Genomic DNA, 21,001 nt, shown 5'->3' with positions numbered 1-21,001 from the left:
GTCTAAGAGAGACTCAAGGCTTGCTTGTATTAGCAGAGGGCAGAGCCAGCAACAGATACCCATGCACTAGAAGGAAGGCCTTTCAAACAGCTGAAGTCTCCAGATATGTGGGCGATTTACTGTTCTCCTAAAGCTGACTTAACGCTGAGGCTGAAAAGTGACCCTAAAACAGGTTCTTGCACTGTGAAGGAGCTGGAGTAGGAGAACTTAAAGGTTCCTTATAACTGCAAGAGGTTGCCTACAATCTTACCTTCCCTGGTAAGTCAGAGCTTATAAATGACAGTGTGGGTAGAACGACTCCAAATAAAACACAGACACCATAGTCCCCTTCTTTATCAATTAGTTCCTTATGTCCCCTCACAGGATCCTAGGGTTCTACTGAATATAATTAGAAAAAGCACTAGTTTCTAGAACTAGGTGCAATTTCTTTAAAGACAAGCACCAAAGCAAAAAAACTCAAATCGATTTCTTTATTGTTCCCATTTTAAAAAATTTTAATTAAGATACTTCCCACTCTTGAGGTGCCATGAAATTCTTTTTTTTTTTTTCCTGTATTTCCTTAGATATTTCTAACATGGATAGTAAGCAGAAACTAAAGCTGTAATTCCTTGTCATGTCAGGATGTGGTTACCAGGGAGGTCTATGAAGGTGGCCCAGTTCATGTGGCTGGAACCCAGTGTGGATGTACACGCAGGCAAAGTTACAAGCTTTGAACCTGCATGGGAAAATTTAAATCACGCCATTCTGCAGCCCCAGGCTATACCCCTAATCCCTTCCATGATATAGAGGATTGCCTTTGTTCAAAGCAGAGACTGGATGAGCTCAGCAACACACATCACCACTCCTGGAAAAGCCATAAAAGTGCAGGTCCTACTGAGAGCAGGTCAGCAGCATCACTTCAGCCTAAGAAAGGTGGTGTGACTTTATTTATACAGAACCATCAGGTGTCACCTCTGGGGAAGAAATAAAGTCGTGCTGTTGAATTTATCCAGCAATGCCTCTAAGCTTGTGATCTACCTTTTGAAAGAGGGTCACTAAATCCTTTCTTCCTAGTTCTAACAGCAGAAGAAACAGGTATTTAAATTAACAGCAGCTTGTATCCTGGGCACAACAAAGTGGTCAAGTTCGGCTCTTTATTAGCTGCTTTCTCCTCCATTAACGCTATTCCCTTTAATGGTCTGGTTATTATAATTAGCCAATCTGCGTTGTCCCTGCCTGGGGCTAACAAGTAATGAACTGAGAGAGTTGCTATTTAGTTGTATCAAGGGCACCATTAGACAGCGCTTCTCAATCTCCCCCCAAATGAGAGATACCTTCCAGGCATGTACTATTGCCACGTGACTGCTCTTGTACGTCCCTCACAGTGGACCTGGGGTGGGAGCTTCCCCAGCGACTCATGAGACTTAAAACCTGGACAGAAGGAAAGGATGAAAGTCAGGCTCCTGCAGACACTGGCAGCCCACAGGGCTTGGAACCTGAGCATTAACTATTAGCTCCTCCCTCCCTCCACCTGCATTCTCTGCCTCTTTGTAAACCCTTCACCTCCTCCTCAAGTAGCTTTCTTCTTTGTGCCACGGCATCACTTAGGGCTTTGCTCTTTTTGTGTCCTTCTTTAACGGCTATATCCTGGAAGTCTTGTAAAAGGAAGAGAAAGAAAAGCGACAGCTCAGACTCACAACCCCAGTGAGTTACAACTCAAACTAAAAAGATGTTTTGCCCTGTGATTTATCTTTTCGAAATGTCTAGAGCTTAAATGGACCACACACGCCTAATAAGAAACTTGAGGTTTTAAAGATCTGACACGAGAGCCAGGGGAGATTTATATTCTCATTCAAATGAGGGGAGTGTGGAGAACCGCTGAATAATGCTCCGTACTTGATACTACCCCACTGCTGGCCCAGGCTCTAGGCAGCCCCGGCAAAGCTGTTTGTATGAAGACCCGCCAGCCCTTAAGAGATACCCCAACCCTCACCCGCCTCTGTAAGGAAGAAGGCTGGATTACAACCCGGACCACAGTCAACTGAAAAAATTCCCTCGCTCTACATACATCACAGAATTCCTGGGTCACTTTAGGCTCCGAAATAAACAGAAATAAGAACAGCCTCATGAACTCCACCTACAGTAACAAGCGCAAATGAGTCTGGAAAAGATTTATATCTCTGGAAAATGTTTACTACCGAAATAATTTTCAACAAAACCCAACAATACTGTACTTAAAAAGCAACGTAAAAGAAATGAGTCAACGTCTCCTCAGTGTTGCTGTGTGAGAGATTTGGATAACAATGCCCAGCCTTTGCCATCACATGATGTTATTTCAAGGATAAAAGAGGTCCTGCGCAGTGGCTCACCCCTGTAATCCCAACATTTTGGGAGGCCAGGGCAAGAGGATCTCTCAAGCTCAGTAGTTCGAGACCAGCCTGGGCAACATGGCGAAACCCTGTCTCTATAAAAAACATGAAAAATTAGCCAGGCATGGTGGCATGTGCCTGTCGTTCCAGCTACTCGGGAGGCTAAGGCGGAAGGATCACTTGAGCCCAGGAGGTTGAGGCTACAGTGAGCTGTGACTGTGCTACTGCACTCCAGCCTGGGTGACAAAGCAAGATGCTGTCTCACAAAAAAGAAAAATGAGATGAAGCTCATCAAATATTTTGATCTTTTTGCAACAAAGGTTCTCTACTAATGCAAGGTGTTATTATGATAAAGAATTTGAGAAATCCCAAATTAAACATTACTTTTTTTATGTAAGCCTTAAGAGTTAAACTTGTCTTTATGTTGTAAAATGGGAAACTAAATTCAAAAGAAGACTGAGATTGACAGTGACTGAGGAAGGAGGCAGAATTTATCCTCCTCCTTTTATAACTCAAAAAAGTAACATACAAGCAATCTTATATACTGATTAGGAGTGTTACACACCTGTGTTTCCTTTAAAAACATTTTCCAGAAGTCATAATCACCTTGGCAAGTAATTTCTACCTATACATGTCAAACATCATAGAAATTTCCTGATTCTTAGGAATAGGGGCTCAGAAAAGGCATCATTCCCTTCATTGTGGTCATGGGTAGAAAGTCCGGGAAGTTTTGTTCTGACAACTAATTTACTAAAGCAAGTTCTACTGACAAGGTGACTATTACCTGCAAATGCCATCAGCATTAATACCATTCTAAAAAGTAAATGAATGAGAATGGAATACAGAAGTGTGTGTGCATGATGACAACAGTGATTAACGGAATATTAAGCAGCTTGAAATAAGAAGGACACTCTTGTAGCCCTGTAGGTAAGACTAATTAGCAGTTTTTTTACATAAGATTCTGTGCCTTCATTAAAACTATTAGTGTGGAACACTACATAGAAAATATGCACTCAGGATCAGCTAACAATTTAGGAAACACATTTTAAATCAGGCATTCTATTATCTGTGTATTAGAATCACCTGGAGAAACTTTAAAAACCAATCCCAATAGCCAAGTAAATCTCCAGGGATGGGAGCCAGGCATGAACACGGTTAAAGTTCCCAGGTGATTCCAATATGCAGAGATAAAGTTGCAAATCACTGTCTTAAATCAAGACATAAATAAGCAGAATAAACAAGACGTATGTTAAAGGATTCTCTTTCACAATAGGTTTTGGAAACCTTATTAATCAATTTGCTAACTGTCCTTCCCTCCTGAGTAAATTATCACTGTCCTACCTTTAACCATAAAATAGAGATTATTTGTGTAATACAGGAAGTTCCTGAATGATGACTACCTGACCTACATGTGAACAACTGCTCCAAGCAGTGCCTGAGCCATGGTTGTTGTTTTCTCCCTATTGCCTCTGCTGCTCCCTCCATGTCCACCCCAAGGAAGGCTTCTCAGCTCCACTTTCTGGAGCTCCAGACTCACTTTCTGTAACTCACTTTCTGGAGCAGGACAAGCTGGAGCAGTGTCCTGAACACTGGCTGCACTTGTGTGTGACAGGAGCAAGACAAGGTTAATAAAAAACAAGCAAGAGGAAATGAAAACCCATTCCACTTTTGCACTCCCTTCCCTCTCTCGCATCCAAAAGGCTGTGTCTGTCCATCTTCATGTGATCAGGCTCCAGACCACTTTCTCATGCTGGAGAATGGAGAGACTGGAGACTGGGGAACCACTGTTCCCTGGGTGAGGGGAATGATCCCACATGATGGCTGTCAAGGTTGCTACAGAGATGCACGTGTGCCATTTTAAAGTGGCCAGTGGGACACATTTTTTCCTTACAGTAACCTTGCTGCTTACCGTAGTTTGGTCTTTATTTTTGCACACTGAACTATCAACTGATTATAATCTGAAGAAATGCCTTGAACTCCAAGCAGCTGACTTGTTAATAAAATCTTAGAACCCTAAACAACTAGAAACCTTGAGCCTACTAACGCTTTTCCAAGATAAAAACCCTTCAATTACATGCTCCTACTACCCCCACGAGTCATGTCACCAGAACTAGCACAGAACCTACTTGACAGATGTAGAAACTGATGCTGAAGGGCTAACAAGATCCCTGAATGAACCACATAACTGCTCTGGATGGAGCTAGCAGTCCTAAACCCAATGCTGTCTTCTTTCTCTAGAATATACCCTCTGCCTATAGCATTTTAAAAACTCTTGGCCATCATGATAAAGTCTATGTACAAAGTGGTTCTGAAGGATAAGAGTAGTTTACTCAAGAACCTAGCGTATTTATTTACTCCTTCCTTAATAAATTTTTTAAAGCCTCTGGAAATCCAAGTTCTTCCTGTAAAACAAAATTCTCAAAAGTTTCTGAGCATCTTGATATTATTATTAGTATTCTATCTCTCCTTCCTTTAGATACAATGCAATTCTAAAACAGTGATAGAATTATAGAACAGTGGCATGAATATGGTTTCAATATCTGAAATTCACTGGGTTGTTCAAACTACTAGAGTGGGTAGTAATTCTCTTTGCATCTTTAGAAAGCAACTTGCAAACCAAGCTGTGAAAGCTACAGCATCAAGCCTTACCAGGGGCTTCAACAACGCTTCCAACATGTAGCTGCCAACAACTGAGATCTATAAATAGGAAAATCTGGAAAGTTTAACAAAAAAGTTGAAGGAGGGACTCTGAAAATCACTTGGAGCTTATAGGGTTGAAACCGGAGCTAGACAAGCACTAATATTTCCTTTCATGCAATGGAATTCCCCTTTGGTTATATTACTTTATATTCCTTGCCACAAGGAAATGAAACCTACACTGACAATCATTGAGATTTCTGTCTGGCATAAAGGTACAAGGACCCAACAGGCACAAATTCGTACTATGCACAAATGTAGTTTTTTGTTCCCATGAGAATCAGTGGTTTCTAAGTGGGTGAAAATACATCTAAAAATCATTCGATTAACAGAGGCAAAGCTATCCTCTCAACTAACTTACTCTTATTAAAACCTATTTTCTAACCCTCAAGTGTCATAAACCCATCCATATAAAGCAACTTGTGAACACAACGGGAAAAATTATGACTCTAACTTTTGAAGTTCAGCAACTTTCCTTAGAAAGTCCAATAATGCTTCTGATGGATCCCGTAAGGCACTGTCTAGACTTGCACTGTCCCACAGAAATATAAGGGGAGCCCCATGTGTAATTTAACATTTTCTGATAGCTACATGAAAAACAAGAGATGGGTAAAATGAATCTAGATAACATACGACACCTAACTCAATGTGGCCAAAATATTCTTTCAACGTATAGTCAATACTAAGTCTTTGAAATCTGGTGTCTAGTTTACATTTCAAATCTGACACTAAATTTTTGCTGGAAATACTTGATCTGTATTTAGAGTTCATAAAATTCACGGTTGAAAAGGTAAATTCACATATCCAAGCTATTCCAAACACACCTAAATAGGTTTTTAACAACTCAATTGTGTTTTTTAATTAAAAATGAATAAATTAAGAATTCCATCTCTCTGCTGCACTCACCATCCCCAGTGCCAGTGGCGAGCATGTACACTGCAGGTTGGATACCCGGCAGCACCTCACAGGGATGAGTGGGGGCCACGTGCTATCCCCATCCTTTCAGAAACATCACAAACTCTGGAGAGGCGATAACAGAAGTTAACCCGCGTTCCTTTTCCTTCTCTTCTCCAACAGCAATAGTCATCAGAGTCCCCCATACGTGAGGCCACTTACAGAGGACACAGGGGATGAAGGTGTTTTCCTGCCCTCTGTCCTCACAGACCATGAGCCCCTTAGCACTCAGCAGAAAGAAGACAGTGGAGTTTAGGCTCCATCAAATTAAGTCTTCTCTCTCTCTCTCTCTGTCTCTCTCTCTCTTTTTTAAAAAATTACCTAACAAATTTCCCTAGAAGCTGAAAAACAAGTTGGTTCAGGACGCCAGTTTGCAAAGTTTCAGCTCTCCTCCCCAACACAAATCATCACTATGCAGTGCAACGTCTCCTCATTTGGGTCACTCCTGAACTTGGCCACAACACTTCTTCGGAGACACCTGAAAAAACGTAGCCCAGACACAACTCTTAGAGCTCGGGGCACTCTGTTGGATATGACTTGAGTTTGAACCATCTTGAGTTTGAACGCTGAAACAAGTTTAAACTTCTCCAAAGGATCATTTGCACCCCCCAGAAGAAAGATGCGTCTCTAACTAGGAGAAAATAGAATTAAAATGGAGGTTCTATACAAAGTGAAACACCTGACTCGAAGTTCCTTGAGAGCATGTCTGTACCTGGGGTGTCGTCATTTGCTGGCCTGACTCCCAGGCTGTAGGTAAAGTAGCTGTGGAAAAGTGGCACAGGGCAGAGGCTCAGTGGGTCACACGTGTAATCCCAGCACTTTGGGAGGCAGAGGCAGGAGGATCACTTGAGCCCGGGAGTTGGCAAAACCGTCTCCAATAAAAAAATTTAAAAGTTAGTCGGGCATGGTGATGCATTCCAGCTACCTGGGAGGCTGAGGTGGGAGGATCACTTGAGCCCAGGAAGTCAAGGCTGGTGAGCCATGACTGCGCCACCGCACTCCAGCCTGGCTAACTGAGCAAGACCCTGTCTCAAATAAAATTAAAAATAAAAAAAAGCAGAAACAAAAAACAAACCAAAAAACAGAGAGAGACAGAAAGAAAGAGAAAGAGAGAGAGGAAGGAAGGAGAGGGAGAGGGAGAGGGAGAGGGAGAGGGAGAGGGAGAGGGAGAGGGAGAGGGAGAGGGAGAGGGAGAGGGAGAGGGAGGGGAGGGGAGAGGGAGGGGAGGGGAGGGGAGGGGAGGGGAGGGGAGGGGAGGGGAGGGGAGGGGAGGGGAGGGGAGGGGAGGAGGGCAAAGCACCATAGGCTTTCTATGCTGTGACTGATGTTGCACCTAAAGGAACCCTTCTTAAAAGGAAGAATGCTACATGGTAAGATACACCCAAGACACCACCATATAAATAACCTCTTACTGAGACTAACCTTACAGTTGAATGCACCTTGCATTAATTCTATCTCCAATTCTAGCCATTGTTATTGGCTTTCCTCCCCTTCCTTGCAAGGCTAAAAAATAACGAAAGTCTAAGCCTGAGCAAACACACTCATTTACTTCCCCCACGTTTATTCTTCCCCCTAAAACTACAAAAAAAGGGGGCAGGGGCAGATCTGAGTCTCAGTCTCCTTGGCTATGAGATGGAGACAACTGCGTTGACTGACCGATGAGGCCCTGAGAAAATTAGGTGAGTTAAAATACATGAAAAAGGCCATATAAACCACGATGCATTCTTCTCACGCCATGGCTTCCATTTCTTTCTGACCTAGCTTCAAAGACCAATGCTGCTTCCCTCATCCACTCCTTCCATCAAGCGCTTAGAAAATTAATATGCATTGTCTCACCGTAAGACAACATTTTACATACATTAGATCACCGGGAGATACAAGAACAAGTACTTATTTTCCTCGGTTCAGACTAGAAAAATAAATCAATCTAATTTTCAGAGGCTTGCCTCTAATGTGTCTCATCTACATGATAGGGCAAATACTGATAGAATAAAAATCTCCATATGACCCTGAATTATCCTACAACCTCAGCAAAAATCCCACTTGTTTCAAAACACTGTTAATAAACACTTTCTAGTTGAATAAATATGTTGAAAACACCCCTCAGAGCTGCGTGCAGGGTCTAAATTACACCAGTCCCTCCCGCTCCATAGACTCAGCTGCAGGTGCCCCATTCGGGGCTCCCTGTCCTGCCTGTTGTAGAGTTCCGGGCCAGGTTGCCCCAGCCCACGCTGGCCTGACCTCCTCAGCAAATCCTGCCCTTAGGTCTGGATCTAGGTCTTGTTCTTAATCTCTTGTTTCTGAGTTGATGGTTCACTGGAGCTTGGACTTTGATTTCCACGGTTGCGGGCCTACTATACCTTCATCCACCTCTCAGACCCCCAGACCACACAGGAGCCCCAGGCTCTCCCACATCCACACACCCAGGAGGAAAGGTTATCATGAGACTCTGCACGCACAGGGACCTTGTCTGCCTCGTTCACCACCATATCCCTTACACCTAGAACAGGGCTTGCACTGGACATTCGTGAAGTATTTACCAAATGAATGAATGAGCCTCATTAAACAATCTCAAAGTATTTCTAGTGCCAACACAAAATCATCTTTTGTCCTGTGTTTCCACCTAGGGCCTATCTACTGACTTACTGATGAAGTTTGAAGTCTAACTGTCTACATAAAAATCTTGCTACAAGCTGCCAACATGCCCCATCTCCTCTCCATTAGACGCACTCACCGCCCTATCACCCAGTTCTGTGACTTGTGTTTAAGCCTTATTCCAGTATGTTCCAAGTTCCTGGAACACCTTGCCTACTATGATCCCATCCCATCAAGTCTGTTCCCTCTCGAAATAGATACTTTACAATGTATTTATACTTATTCCAAAAGTAGCACCATTCCTCAAAAATACTTTAGAAACACCTCTTTCAGAACTTTCAGAACCAGTTATAGGTAACGGTGTATTGCTGTTTCTTGTACCTGATCAGAAACAATATCAAGTATACCTTGACAGACTTGACACCAAATGTCACCTATCTCTAAAATTTAAATCCCATCTCAAGGATCAAAGTTGTTCATTGCTCTAATTATCTATGTAATGTTTCTCTCCCAATCAGACTAAAAAAGGGGACACCGACTGTTTGTGTGTGTTTTTTAAGACTGCGCTGCTCCAAGAATAGTGCCTGATACACTGTAGATACTCAATAATTATCTGGTGAATGAATGATCTGAAGACCTTTGTAAAAGATTTTTCTTTCATTCAGCAAATATGTGCCTGGCACTGCTAAGGGCTGAGAATATGGGAATGAATGAGAAAAGAAAATCTCTACCTTCTTTAAGGAGCTTATAGGCTAGAGGGAAAACAACTTACTTAAGGGAAAAGGAAAAGAGACTATCATTTATTGTCAACTCGTATGTGACAGGCACATATATTGTTTCATTTAAACTTCCCAGCAATCAAAATAAGGGTGACATTTAAATTCTCATTTTAAAGACTAAAAACTTGGGATTCGGCAATGTTATGTAACTCGCATAATAAGTGATGAGCCGGCCGGGTGCGATGCTTCACGCCTGTAATCCCAGCACTTTGGGAGGTCAAGGTGGGCAGATCACCTGAGGTCAGGAGTTCGAGACCAGTCTAGGCAACATGGTGAAACCCCTTCTCTACTAAAAATACCAAAAAATAGCCAGGCGTAGTGGTGGGTGCCTGTAATCGCAGCTACTCAGGAGGCTGAGACAGAAGAATCGCTTGAACCCGGGAGGCGGAGGTTATGGTGAGCCGAGATCACGCCATTGCACTCCAGCCTGGGCAACAAGAGCGAAATTCCATCTCAAAAAAAAGAAAAAAAAAATCATCATCATAAGTGACAAGGCAGGCCTGGAACCAAGAGCCTACTGATAGCAAAGTCTAGGTCTTTTCTTTGATCACACCGAGCAAGGGCTGTTCAATTCAATTAAGCGGTTTGTTTATTAGGGTGACAACTTTTCAAACTCCAAAAGAGACAACACTTACGTGGATGTTTGCTTTTCAGCCTCCCCTCGTACTATTCAAGAAATCACCCTAGGTGCCACACACTGATCTCACCACTAATCTCACCAAAGACCAACTCCCATAACCATAACTCGCACAGACATCAAGAAGCCAAAGGCTAATACAATTGGGGGTCTGTGACCCTGTTCTATCCTGGGAGGTACTTTCAGCAGAGGTGGCCACGTGAATGTTGGTGGGTCTACTACAGACAGGTATAGTGGGGTGCGTGGATTAAGCAGCAGGTAAACCCTGGTACACATGGAAGCGAAGGAAATAGGAGGCTTGGAAGCAGGACCTAGTATTAGCCAAAAAAAAAGGCCACCTTGACACCTTTGGGACACATGCCATAAATTACCAAGACATTCTGCCCATTCTTAGTAAGTGGAAGATGAAGAACAGAGCCTTTCAAGTTTCCCTTCCATGACATTTTAGAGACTAAAGGTTTCATATTGTTATCACAAAAGACCATTAGGGACCAGGTTTTCCTTTGCCTTAGATGTTCTAAAAATATTTTTGAGCAGTATAGCATAATGGTTAAGAGCTATGGCTTAGAAGCATCCAGGCTTACTTTGCATCTTGGCTCTGGCACTTACTGTGTGCCTTCGTAGAAGTTACTTAAACTCTCCAAGCCTAAGTTTCTTCATCTATAAAATGGAGTAATAGCAACACTGGCCCTACTGCATAAGATTCTGAGGATTAAAGGAGATAATGCCCTACAATTTAGCATAGTGCCTGGAGCATAAAAAGCTTAATAAACATCAATGACAAAAGTACCTGTGCCAGCATTGTGGTAAATCTACATACCTATGTACAGACATACAGATATGGTCATTTCTTTTTTTTGGCTCGTCTCAGTCCCCCAGGTAGCTGGGACCACAGGTGAGCACCACCACACACAGCTAATTTTTATATTTTTTGTAGAGACGAGGTTTCATCAAGGTTGCGCAGGCTGGTCTCGAACTCCTGAGCTCAAGCAATCCACCCATCTCGGCCTGCCAAAGTGCTGGGATTACAGGCATGAGCCACTGCGCCCAGCCCAGATGTGGTCATTTCTGAGATGGCTCAGCAGCTCCACCTGTGCTAGGCTCAAGCTATCACATAATTACATAGGGGACTATATGATCAAAGATATAATGCTCACGTACAACTGTTATCTACTACAGAGTTTATATCACTTTCAAGTGCCTCTGCAAACTGTTTTTTTAACAGGGAGAAAACAGAATAAAAATGGGAAAATGGGAATCCAAAGATCTGATTCCTATAAAGATGCTGCAATAGAAGTAGCCACTGCCAGGTCTGCATCTCCTGGTGCGATCAGATAATCCATCTGTCTAGATTGGATAGACACTTGAGGAGGAATAATTCAAGATAATTTCTATTACACCACTATCCATGTTTTCTCAAGGGAAAAACATGTATTTGCTGCTTTTGATTAACATGTTAGTGGCTACAACTAAAACATCAAGTGGTCTGCTGAGCAGAGGTTTTCCTGCTGGTTTTACAAAATCAGTACAGAGGGCCATCTGTCAGCGTCAGCTTCACCTGGATTTACAGGTAAACTCTTCAGTACTGCTGACCAGGGTATGTGGGTGTGTGTATATTGGTAGCTATATGGAAACCAGATTGCTCTAATAATAAACACATTTCATTCCCCGCATGGAGGTTACTGGATCTTTGCTAAAGATCCTTTTTCCCACTTAGTTCCATAAATATTCTGGAGAAGCATGGCCTAGGATGAGTGGTCAGAATGAGAACCTGTTGTGATATTTCGTCAGCACCCACTCACAGTGTACTTACTCTCCTTTACCTGTAACTTACACCTTTTCTGTAACCTCTGGAATTAAAGACAGGAGGAAGGATGAAAACAAGATGATACATCAGAAAACACGGTGCAGGGGCTTAAAGGGCTAAGGAAAAATAAAGTGTTTTTTTCCTTTTTTTTTTTCTCTTGTGACCAAGTCTCTCTCTGTGGCCCATGCTGCACTGCAGTGGCGCGATCTCAGCTCACTGCAAGCTCCACCTCCCGGGTTCACACCATTCTCCTGCCTCAGCCTCAACCTCCCGAGCAGCTGGGACTACAGGCGCCCACCACCACACTCGGCTAATTTTTTGTATTTTTAGTAGAGACGGGGTTTCGCCGTGTTAGCCAGGATGGTCTCAATCTCCTGACCTCGTGATCCACCTGCCTCGGCCTCCCAAAGTGCTGGGATTACAGGCACGAACCACCGCACCCGTCCCAAAGTGGCTAATATTAATACGCTGAGTACCTTCCATGTGCCAGACACTTAAGATACTGTATGTTTCTATTTCATCAATGGAGAACCAGAGTCTGGGTGAGGTTAAAGAACGTGCTTCCCAATTTCACACAGTGGTGCTAGAATTTGGAAGCAAAGGACGTCAGATTCTAGAGCCACAATCTTTCTACACTTTCACCCCAAAATGAGGAGTAAGAATGAAAGTGGCATTGTGGACTTAAGGAAGATCATAGAAAATCTATTAGAAAGATTTTTGTTTTTGTTTTTGAAATTTCCAGCATTTAACATGATGATTACAGAGCTGGAATTGGGCGACTGAAATGGAAGAGAGCACCTCCTGACATCCAGGGTCATGCATTCAGGCTCAGGGACACGGTGCTTTCAGAGCAAGGGGTTGTTCTAGGTCCTCTAGAGGCAGAAGGAGGAAGGGTGTCTGTGTGTCAGATGTGGTCAAGCTGGAGCACCAAGGCAGCCCCCAACCCTGACAAACAGCACATTCAAACGACACAGTGTAGAATGGCAGAAAAAGATGGGGTGGGATACAATGGGGGGAAATGCTCCAAGTCAGGGAAAAGGTTTGTACTTGAAGGACAACGCCCTTCTCCTGAGTAGAGCTTACTAAAGGAGACGCATCCATTTTCTTTTTGACCTCTCCTGCTTTCTACTTCCAGCTTCTTGCCTCGTGCTAAGTTTGGGCAGAAAGGGGCCTTAGAAATGGAGACCAGCATCCTCATTTTTCAGATGAAAAACCTGAAATCAACAGAAATATCTGAGATCACACTTCTTGTTTCGGAAATCAGGTAGTTATCAGTTCTTGTTTTCGTTTTTCACCATCTAGCGCAGTAAAGGGAAAAAGGGTAGACAAAAAAAAAAAACACAAGAAACCAGAAATATTCCTGTAAGTAGACATCTCTACTTACTTCGAACTGCACTAGTTCTGCGACTGTGTGCTCAGTGTTGTCTTCTACCAGGTGATGTTAGAGATTTGCACTGAGCCGTGCACACACTGCTGTCTAGGTCAATTCTAAGGTAGCTGGCTGGATTTAACATTAGGACTGCAGGGTGGAACATCTTCTCTTTATGCAAAGCTACCTGAACTGGTCGCCCTTTCGGGTGACCAACCATGCTGGTTTGTCTGGGACTGGAGGGGTTCCTGGGATGTGGGATTTTCAGGACTAAAACTGAAATCCCAGGGAAACTGTGACAAGCTGGTTACCCTACTGCCTTCAGTAGGATCACATTTTCAACTGAGCTAATACATGCAGACAGACAAAGTGCATTTAGCTGGAAGTTTTAGCTGGTAGAATACCAGCTAAATGGTAGTTAACGTTTTAATTTTTTAAGAAAAGAAGTAAGATGAAAATTAATGACTATAAAGGGCTTTGGGCCCTTGGGGAGGAAGGTATTCTCAAAGTAGGAAGTGTTAAGTTCATAAAAGAAACAATATGAGAAGGCAGTGGGGCTTTTTCATACCTAACAAGTATGACTAAACCTGTAAACACTTCCTGTTCCGTCCCGTGTTTTTCTGAAATTCGCTTTTCCTTAAAGGCCAAGAAGACAGAAAAAAAGTATTCTCTTTCTTCTCTTCTTAAGAATAACAGTGGGAAATTTCAAACCTCCAAAGACGCCTAAAAGTTTCATAAGCTCTTGCTTTTATATATAAATATTACGGCGAAACAAACAACACTCACTTTTCTCCATAAGCATCCTACATTCTTACTACATGAAATTTTCAGTACGTAGAAAACCATCTGATTAGAAAAGACAAATACTGGCAGTTAAGTAGCACTTACTCCTCCACCTAGTTATATTTTCAATACAAAAAGTTTTGCTTTAATTAAACACTGTATTAGGTGCTGACAATACAATACTGAGTAAGGACATACTTTTATTTCACACGTCACAGTATCCTAAAGATCAAAACCTGCCTTTCTAGACTCACTCATGACTCTTCTTATTATAGTGGAGAAAGAGAGTTGCCCCTAACAGAAAAGCTCACACTGAATATCATTTTTCCCCAGCAGCACTTCCCATTCACGAAGAGCAGTGCTACAAAAGGCAGCCTCACTTTCACCCTTTCTGGGTCACCGACTACAACTGGAGGGGCTCAGCCTAGAATCGGGTAGAGGGGATGTGAAACCAAGGAGGGGGTTACACTGGGGAGCATGCCACTGGGCCTCTACTCACAGAAACAGCTTAAAGCCACCCATACCCACATTTGGGAAACGTGTGTCTCTGGTCTCCTGGAGGCATAAATTGAATGTTATTATATTCTAGGGAAGAGCAAACAGCAGCCCACTGAGGGGTCTTGGGCCATGGGAAAGTCTTTCGTTCCTCTACTTGTGCTCTGAAGGGTTGATTGTTGTACCCTCCAAAGCAAAAAAGGAAAATCAAATCCAGCTCAGAAGTCCGCCCACATTCTGCGGTGGGGAGAGTTGCCAAAACCATTCCCTGCACCTGTAGATTGAGGTCGCAGGTTCACAACTGTCAGATGTCCACACAGCAACACGGCTCCCTCACGGGAGAGTCCACAGTCATGGACCTAGGTTCTCTGCTGGGCTGCGCTGGACGTCCCGTCCTTAGAACTCTAAATCCTGCCTTTGCACATGCTTCCTTGGAGCTCTCCGAGGCCTTGGTGACTTGCACCTTTGTGCACACTACAATTGGCTTCCTGGAGCCTGGCAACCCCAGAGCAGCAGCCTCATTGGACTTCTGTTTGTACAGGACTTGTCAAGCAGGTTATGCTGCTTTTCTGCCACCTTTCTTTCCAGACACCTCTAAAATGTAAAGATATCAGGAAATAAGAGAGGGATAAGGTTTTCTCACCACAATCCCAGAGGCCTACGAAGTCTGCCTAGACTGTGGGCTTTGCTAAAGGCCTGCTGCTGGTCTCTTAAATGGTGCAGCATGTTAAAATGTCTAAGAATTGTAGAGGAAGAGTTGTCAAAAGTAAGGTCAGAGTCAAATGCACTGTGTTTCTATCATTACTGCTGGCCTCTTTCCAGAGGGAGTAAAATGCACCCCTCGAAGCTGGCAGCAAGTCCTCTGGTTGCATCAATAATTTTCCCTTGCACAGAAAAATCCCCCAGTAACGCATAGATGGTCATGAACTCCCCTTTCTATTTTGCAGACCTAGAAAGTGTGGTAGAGAGAAATTAAATGCCTTTGTGAATCAGCAAAAAAGACATAGGGAAAAAAAACCCAGGACAGCTGGTCTATCTGCTTTAACCCATGCATTCAGCACACCATGGGGAAAATAGTTATTTTTTCACTACAAAAGAGGTGACCTTCTACTTCGGGCATGTAAGATTAAAAAAAAAAATTAAAGATACCAGTTGTTTTGTTGAGAGAACAATCAATAAAATAGTAATGCAGGGTACAGTTTTATCCAGAGGTCAAGATAGCATCTAACCAAGGTCAAGAGACTGTATTGAATCAAGAGTTCAAAGGTCACTATCTTCCCCATAGTATGAGTCAGTCAAACTGAGATTGCTTCAAGGTTAAGGAAGGAATCATCAAATTGCCAGCAGTCATACCAAACAGGACAGGGAAACTGGCTATTCCTGTCACATCTCCTTTCCATTAATCATAAAGTAGTTGACCTAGGGAGCAACCCTCTCAGATTCCGGGAGAGTCCATTTATGAGACATGAACTCAAATCTACCACACAGCAGCCCAGTCCCCTCACCTGATCCCAGATGGCTGCCTGGCAGCTCTAAGGGCCTTCCAAAAAATTCTTCAGTTAAAGGCACAAAGCCTTTGAACAGGCTTCAATTCGAGTGCTTCCACCCAGAGGAGACTACTCAGGAGTTGAGATAAAATCCTGAAAACATGGGCAAAGTTCAACCGAAAGCTGCCCCTTCTAGGCCATGAACTGGCACACCTGGCCAGTTGGCAACGGTTCCCTCCTTTAGCAGATCTTACCTGCCTGAGCAGGAAACGGTGATAAGGCTAAACCTAGTTCATGTTGATTGTCACACTTTCTCACACTTGAGCACAGCCCAATTTAAAAATAGCCTTAAACTGTTGCTTCAGTTCGATATGTCACAGAGCCATCAAAAATAACAGAGAATGTATGTCAAAGTGTTCTGTAAGCTGTAAAGCCCAACCTACCATAGTATATATTAGTATATATTATTTTGATATTAAATAATGCTAAAGAATATTAAACTGTAAATAAACATTGATAACTATGGAACCATGTGGGTATACGGCTAAAGACTTGAAGTCAGATACAGGTAACTGTAACTATGTAAAAAGGCTCATTTTTTTTTTTAATCTTTTCAGGTGGTTTGAACATTTAATGAACAATAAAGTGTAAATGGTTTCCTTTAATTATAGATATCTATGATCCAATTCAACAGTGAAGCTAATGTCATAAATCTTAACTTGAAGGAGATTTCTAGGTAGATTTCCTCAAGGCCAGTCCTGCGTCCTCTATGACTGCAAAGTAAATGGACCTAATTTTTTTAAGCCATAGACAAGCAATCCCCAACCTTTTTGGCACCAGGGACTGGTTTGGTGGAAGACCATTTTTTCCACGGACTGGAGGCAGAGGGATAGTTTCAGGATGATTCAAGCACATGACATTTATCGTCAGATTCTCATAAGGAGTACAGAACCTAGATCCCTCACATGTGCAGTTCATAACAGGGTTCGTGCTCTTATGAGAATCTAATGCTGCCGCTGATCTGACAGGAGGCGGAGCTCAGGTGCTAACGCTCACTTGCCCGCCACTCACCTCCTGCTGTGCTACCCAGTTCCTAACAGGCCACGGACAGTACTGGTCTGTGGTCTGGGGGTTGCGGACCCCTGGTGTAGACTGTTCTCACAGGAGGTATCAAAGTGCTTGTCACTGCATAATCCACCCGTAATTTACTCCTCTGGGCTGAATAAACAGCCAGGTTGAAGAAGGAGTAGACAGGTGACAGGAGCCTTTACACAAGGCCCACGAACTGAAGCACAGATCGCAAGTGTTATAAGAAGGGGAGGCCGGGGAGCGGTGGCTCATGCCTATAATCCCGGCACTTTGGGAGGCCGAGGCGGGCAGATCAATTGAGGTCAGGAGTTTGAGAATAGCCTGGCCAACATGGCGAAACCCCGTCTCTACTAAATTTTAAAGTTTAGCCGGGTGTGGTGGCGCGTGTCTGAAATCCCAGCTACTTGGGAGGCTGAGGCGGGAGAACTGCTTGAACCCAGGAGGTGGAGGGTGCCATGAGCCGATATCGCACCACTGCACTCCATCCTGGGCAACAAAGCCCCATAGGGCCTCCTGCCATGGAGCCACCGGAGGGGCTCACACCTGTGGGCCACCAAGCCCTTAGGCCTCTTCCCTGCCTGTGATGCAGCCTATACAGACATGTGCTGTAATGCCGTCTTCACTTTTCATGACCATGGACATCACAGATCCATTCCCCTCACACTTTTAATCAAGCCTCTTAGCTAGAAAACCAGCTCCAAGGAGCCTCAGGGGTCTGTTTTCTTAGGTCTTATTTCTTCTCCTCTGAGTCTTTCTTTAAGATGATTATGGCTCTCCAGTGACTTCACAGGTGACACCGAAGAGGGAGATGAGGAACAAAGCAATGCACAATCATCAAAGGGAACAGATACCACAAATAGAACAGAAAGCTCCCAGGCACGCTGCCACCACGAGGGAGAGGGCCCTAAAGGATGGTTTTTACACCACAGCGCCTACACAACAAAAGCTGGGTCTGTGAGGTGTGCGCTTGGCTTGCGCCCGCCTGCGGGATGCCGGGCATGTCTGCGTTATATAAGGTTTCTCCTGTACTGTGCTCTCTTCCGGGAGTCAGACAAACTCCCCATTCAACGGCTCTCAATCCAGGGTGGCTGTTTACAGATATGCAAGGGCAGGCGACCTCCTCAGAGCTAAAAGGCAAGTCCTCTGCATGCTGGTGTTCCAGCCGCAGGTCACCTACCCCCACAGTCCAGACAACGTCCCTTCCCTGACACAGAAGCCACTGTGCGTGCCCTTTCACTGAACTGCTGCAGACTCAGATTCATATCCTGGCAATGATATTTCCCAGCCGTGTGATTTGCACAAGTGACCTGGTCCCAAACCTTGGTTTCCTCACCTGTAAACTGGAGATAAAGACACTTATCTTGAAAGACTCTGCAGATGAAGTGAAGTTGTATGTGTGTGTCGATGGCTCCCACTCCAGTGTCATACAGCGTCTGGAACACAGGAGTCATTTCTCTGCCTCTCTCTAGCCTAAGTACTCATATGCTTAATCCTGAAATAATCTGTACTTTTCTTTTAAGACAGGGTCTGGCTCTGTCACCCAGGCTGGAGTGCAGTGGTGTGATCACGCTCACTGCAGCCTTGAACTCCTGGGCTCGAGCAATCCTCCTACCTCAGCCTCCCAAGAAGCTGGGACTCTAGGCATGCCCTACAACTGGCTAATTGTTTTTTTATAGATGAGGTTTCACTATGTTGCCCAGGCTGGTCTTGAACTCCTGGGTGCAAGCGATCCTCCTGCCTTGCCCTCCCAAAATGCTGGGATTACAGGTGTGAGCTACTGTGCTTAGCCCTGCACTTTTAAATTATTTGTGTATTTATAGTGTCTCCCCACCTAGATTATGAAGGAATCATGCCATTTTCATTTTTACTATTTACTGTATGAGCTAAGTGCACAGCAGGTACACAAAATTACCTGTGGCCTAGGCTACTGAAAGAGTGGATCACTTCCCCACATCCAAGGATATCTGGTACTGTTTCCTGAGTAAACGCCTGTGGGTTCTGAACACAGCTGGTCTCCCCTCTTTTCCTTCAGCTCCTCACACTCCTTCTTCCAAACATACCCCTTGCCATTTCAAATGCCCTTAAGAATTCTCACGAGCCAACTTATCCATTCATTTGGTCATTTCTTGAGTACATTTCTAGAGTACATAAACATTTCTTTAGTATGTAACCATATGCCAAATATAAGAGGCACTGTGGATACACAGCTGGATGTAGAAATAGCTAAGATACAATTCTTGCCTACCCTTGAAGCAACTGGAGGGAGTCAGATGGGAAGTTAAATGTCTTAGTCATGTTGTGCTGCTAGGAAGGAATATCTGAGACTGGGTAATTTATAAAGAAAAGAGGTTCATTTGGCTTACAGTTCTACAGGCTCTACAGGAAGCGTGGCCCTACCATCTGCTTCTGGTGAGGACCTCAGGCTGCTTCCACTCATGGCGGAAGGTAAGTGGAGCCGGCATGTGCAGAGATCACGTGGCAAGAGAGGAAGCAAGAGAAAGGCGGGGACAGCAACCAGGCTCTTTTTAGCAATCTGCTCCTGTGAGAACTAACAGAGCAAGAACTCACCCCACCGCAGGGAGGACAGGAATCTACTCAAGAGGGATCCGCCTCCATGACCCACACACCTTGCATTAGGCCCCACCTCCAACACTGGGGATCAAATCTCAACATGAGGTCTGGGGAGAGAGACACCCAAACTACAGCAGCAACACTTGAAATCATACAGATGAGTGTATATGTAAATCCTGCGGGAAAGGAAGAAGCCATAATTCAGCCTCAGAATAGGATTCTGAAAATTTTAAAATATAGATGGCCTTTGAGATGGACCTTCAATGCACTTCACTTTGTTGAAACAGCAGGTAAAAAGGGAACTCCAACCTGGTCTGTTACAAAATACGGCAAAATTTATTAAAGCATCCAAGGAAAAGCCCGGGGCTGCCAAGTCCTCATCAGCGTCTTTTCTCTCATTTTGAGCCATGCACGCTGCACAAAAGAATTTTCTTACAACTAAAATTTGGAATTCTGACCAATTCATTCACACACATATTCACAGCATGACATATAAGTACTTAGCACTAGACTAGAAATTGAGTGGAAAAGAAAAAAAAAAAAAAAAAGCTAAAAAGAAAGATAAGTCTTAAGAGCTCCCTGCAGATTCCTGGCAGGGAACACGTTCTGGAGAAAAGATGTACCACGACCCAAGGTGAAGCTGATGGGGAAATGGGCAGGGAAGTGGGGTGGCCATAAGTTCACGATTAAATAAACAGTCATAAAACTAGACTTCCCAAATGCAAATTTGAAGAACCCCAGGGCAGGAGGATGAGACCTATGTGTATGGACACTGGAGTAGCCACAAGCGAAACTCCGTTGTGATATAGTTAGGGTCTGCCTTACAATTTCACGTCAATACAGAGCACCTAGTCCACATAGATTTGAGAAACCTACAAGAGTCTCGTGCATGGACCTCACAGCCAGATAAGCCTCATATCTAGAGACATATCTACTACAAATATCTTAAGGAACTGTTTAAACAATTTTTCCAAGTTCACAATAAACCTTCTCTAAGGTTTATTATTTTTCAGTCCCCCACTCCCCTCAACTGTTTATTCTTGTCACCAACTCAACCCTCTTCTGATACACAGAACAGAAATACAGGCTTCCTAAAGACTAGGCCTTACTTGTCTTTGTATCCTACCCTCCATCTCTGCTAGTATCTAGCAGAGTAACTGGCACAGAGTAGACTCTCAATGTTCATTTAATCCTCAGCCACAGGGCAAGCAAAGAGAAACAATGAGGAAACAGACCCTGGAAAATCACATCGCTTACACATTCTCCCCTAAGTACAAAGTCTCCTGGTGCTGATGGGCACAGACCCACTCCACAAGATTGGCTCAAAATACTCAAGATCCACAAACATGCCTTGCAGCTTCCTCCCAAACCTTACATACTCCATTCTCTG

General features: G+C 43.8%; 1 protein-coding gene and 1 long non-coding RNA gene across 4 annotated transcripts in view; both read right to left on the bottom strand.

Moving 5' to 3' along the window:
* The window catches only part of ETV6 (ETS variant transcription factor 6), a 245,414-nt gene that overhangs the window by 148,299 nt on the left and 76,114 nt on the right, over positions 1 to 21,001 (bottom strand). The window lies entirely within an intron of this gene.
* Positions 12,532 to 21,001, bottom strand: part of LOC135966172 (uncharacterized) — an 84,038-nt gene continuing 75,568 nt past the window's right edge. The window contains exon 2 of the long non-coding RNA XR_010579295.2: positions 12,532 to 21,001. This exon is cut by the window's right edge and continues 65,769 nt beyond it. This is a non-coding gene — a long non-coding RNA (uncharacterized lncRNA).

Source organism: Macaca fascicularis, chromosome 11, assembly GCF_037993035.2.
Source record: "Macaca fascicularis isolate 582-1 chromosome 11, T2T-MFA8v1.1".
In the NCBI taxonomy this organism is placed as follows: Eukaryota; Metazoa; Chordata; class Mammalia; order Primates; family Cercopithecidae; genus Macaca; species Macaca fascicularis.
This window is presented reverse-complemented; position numbering and strand designations above follow the sequence as displayed.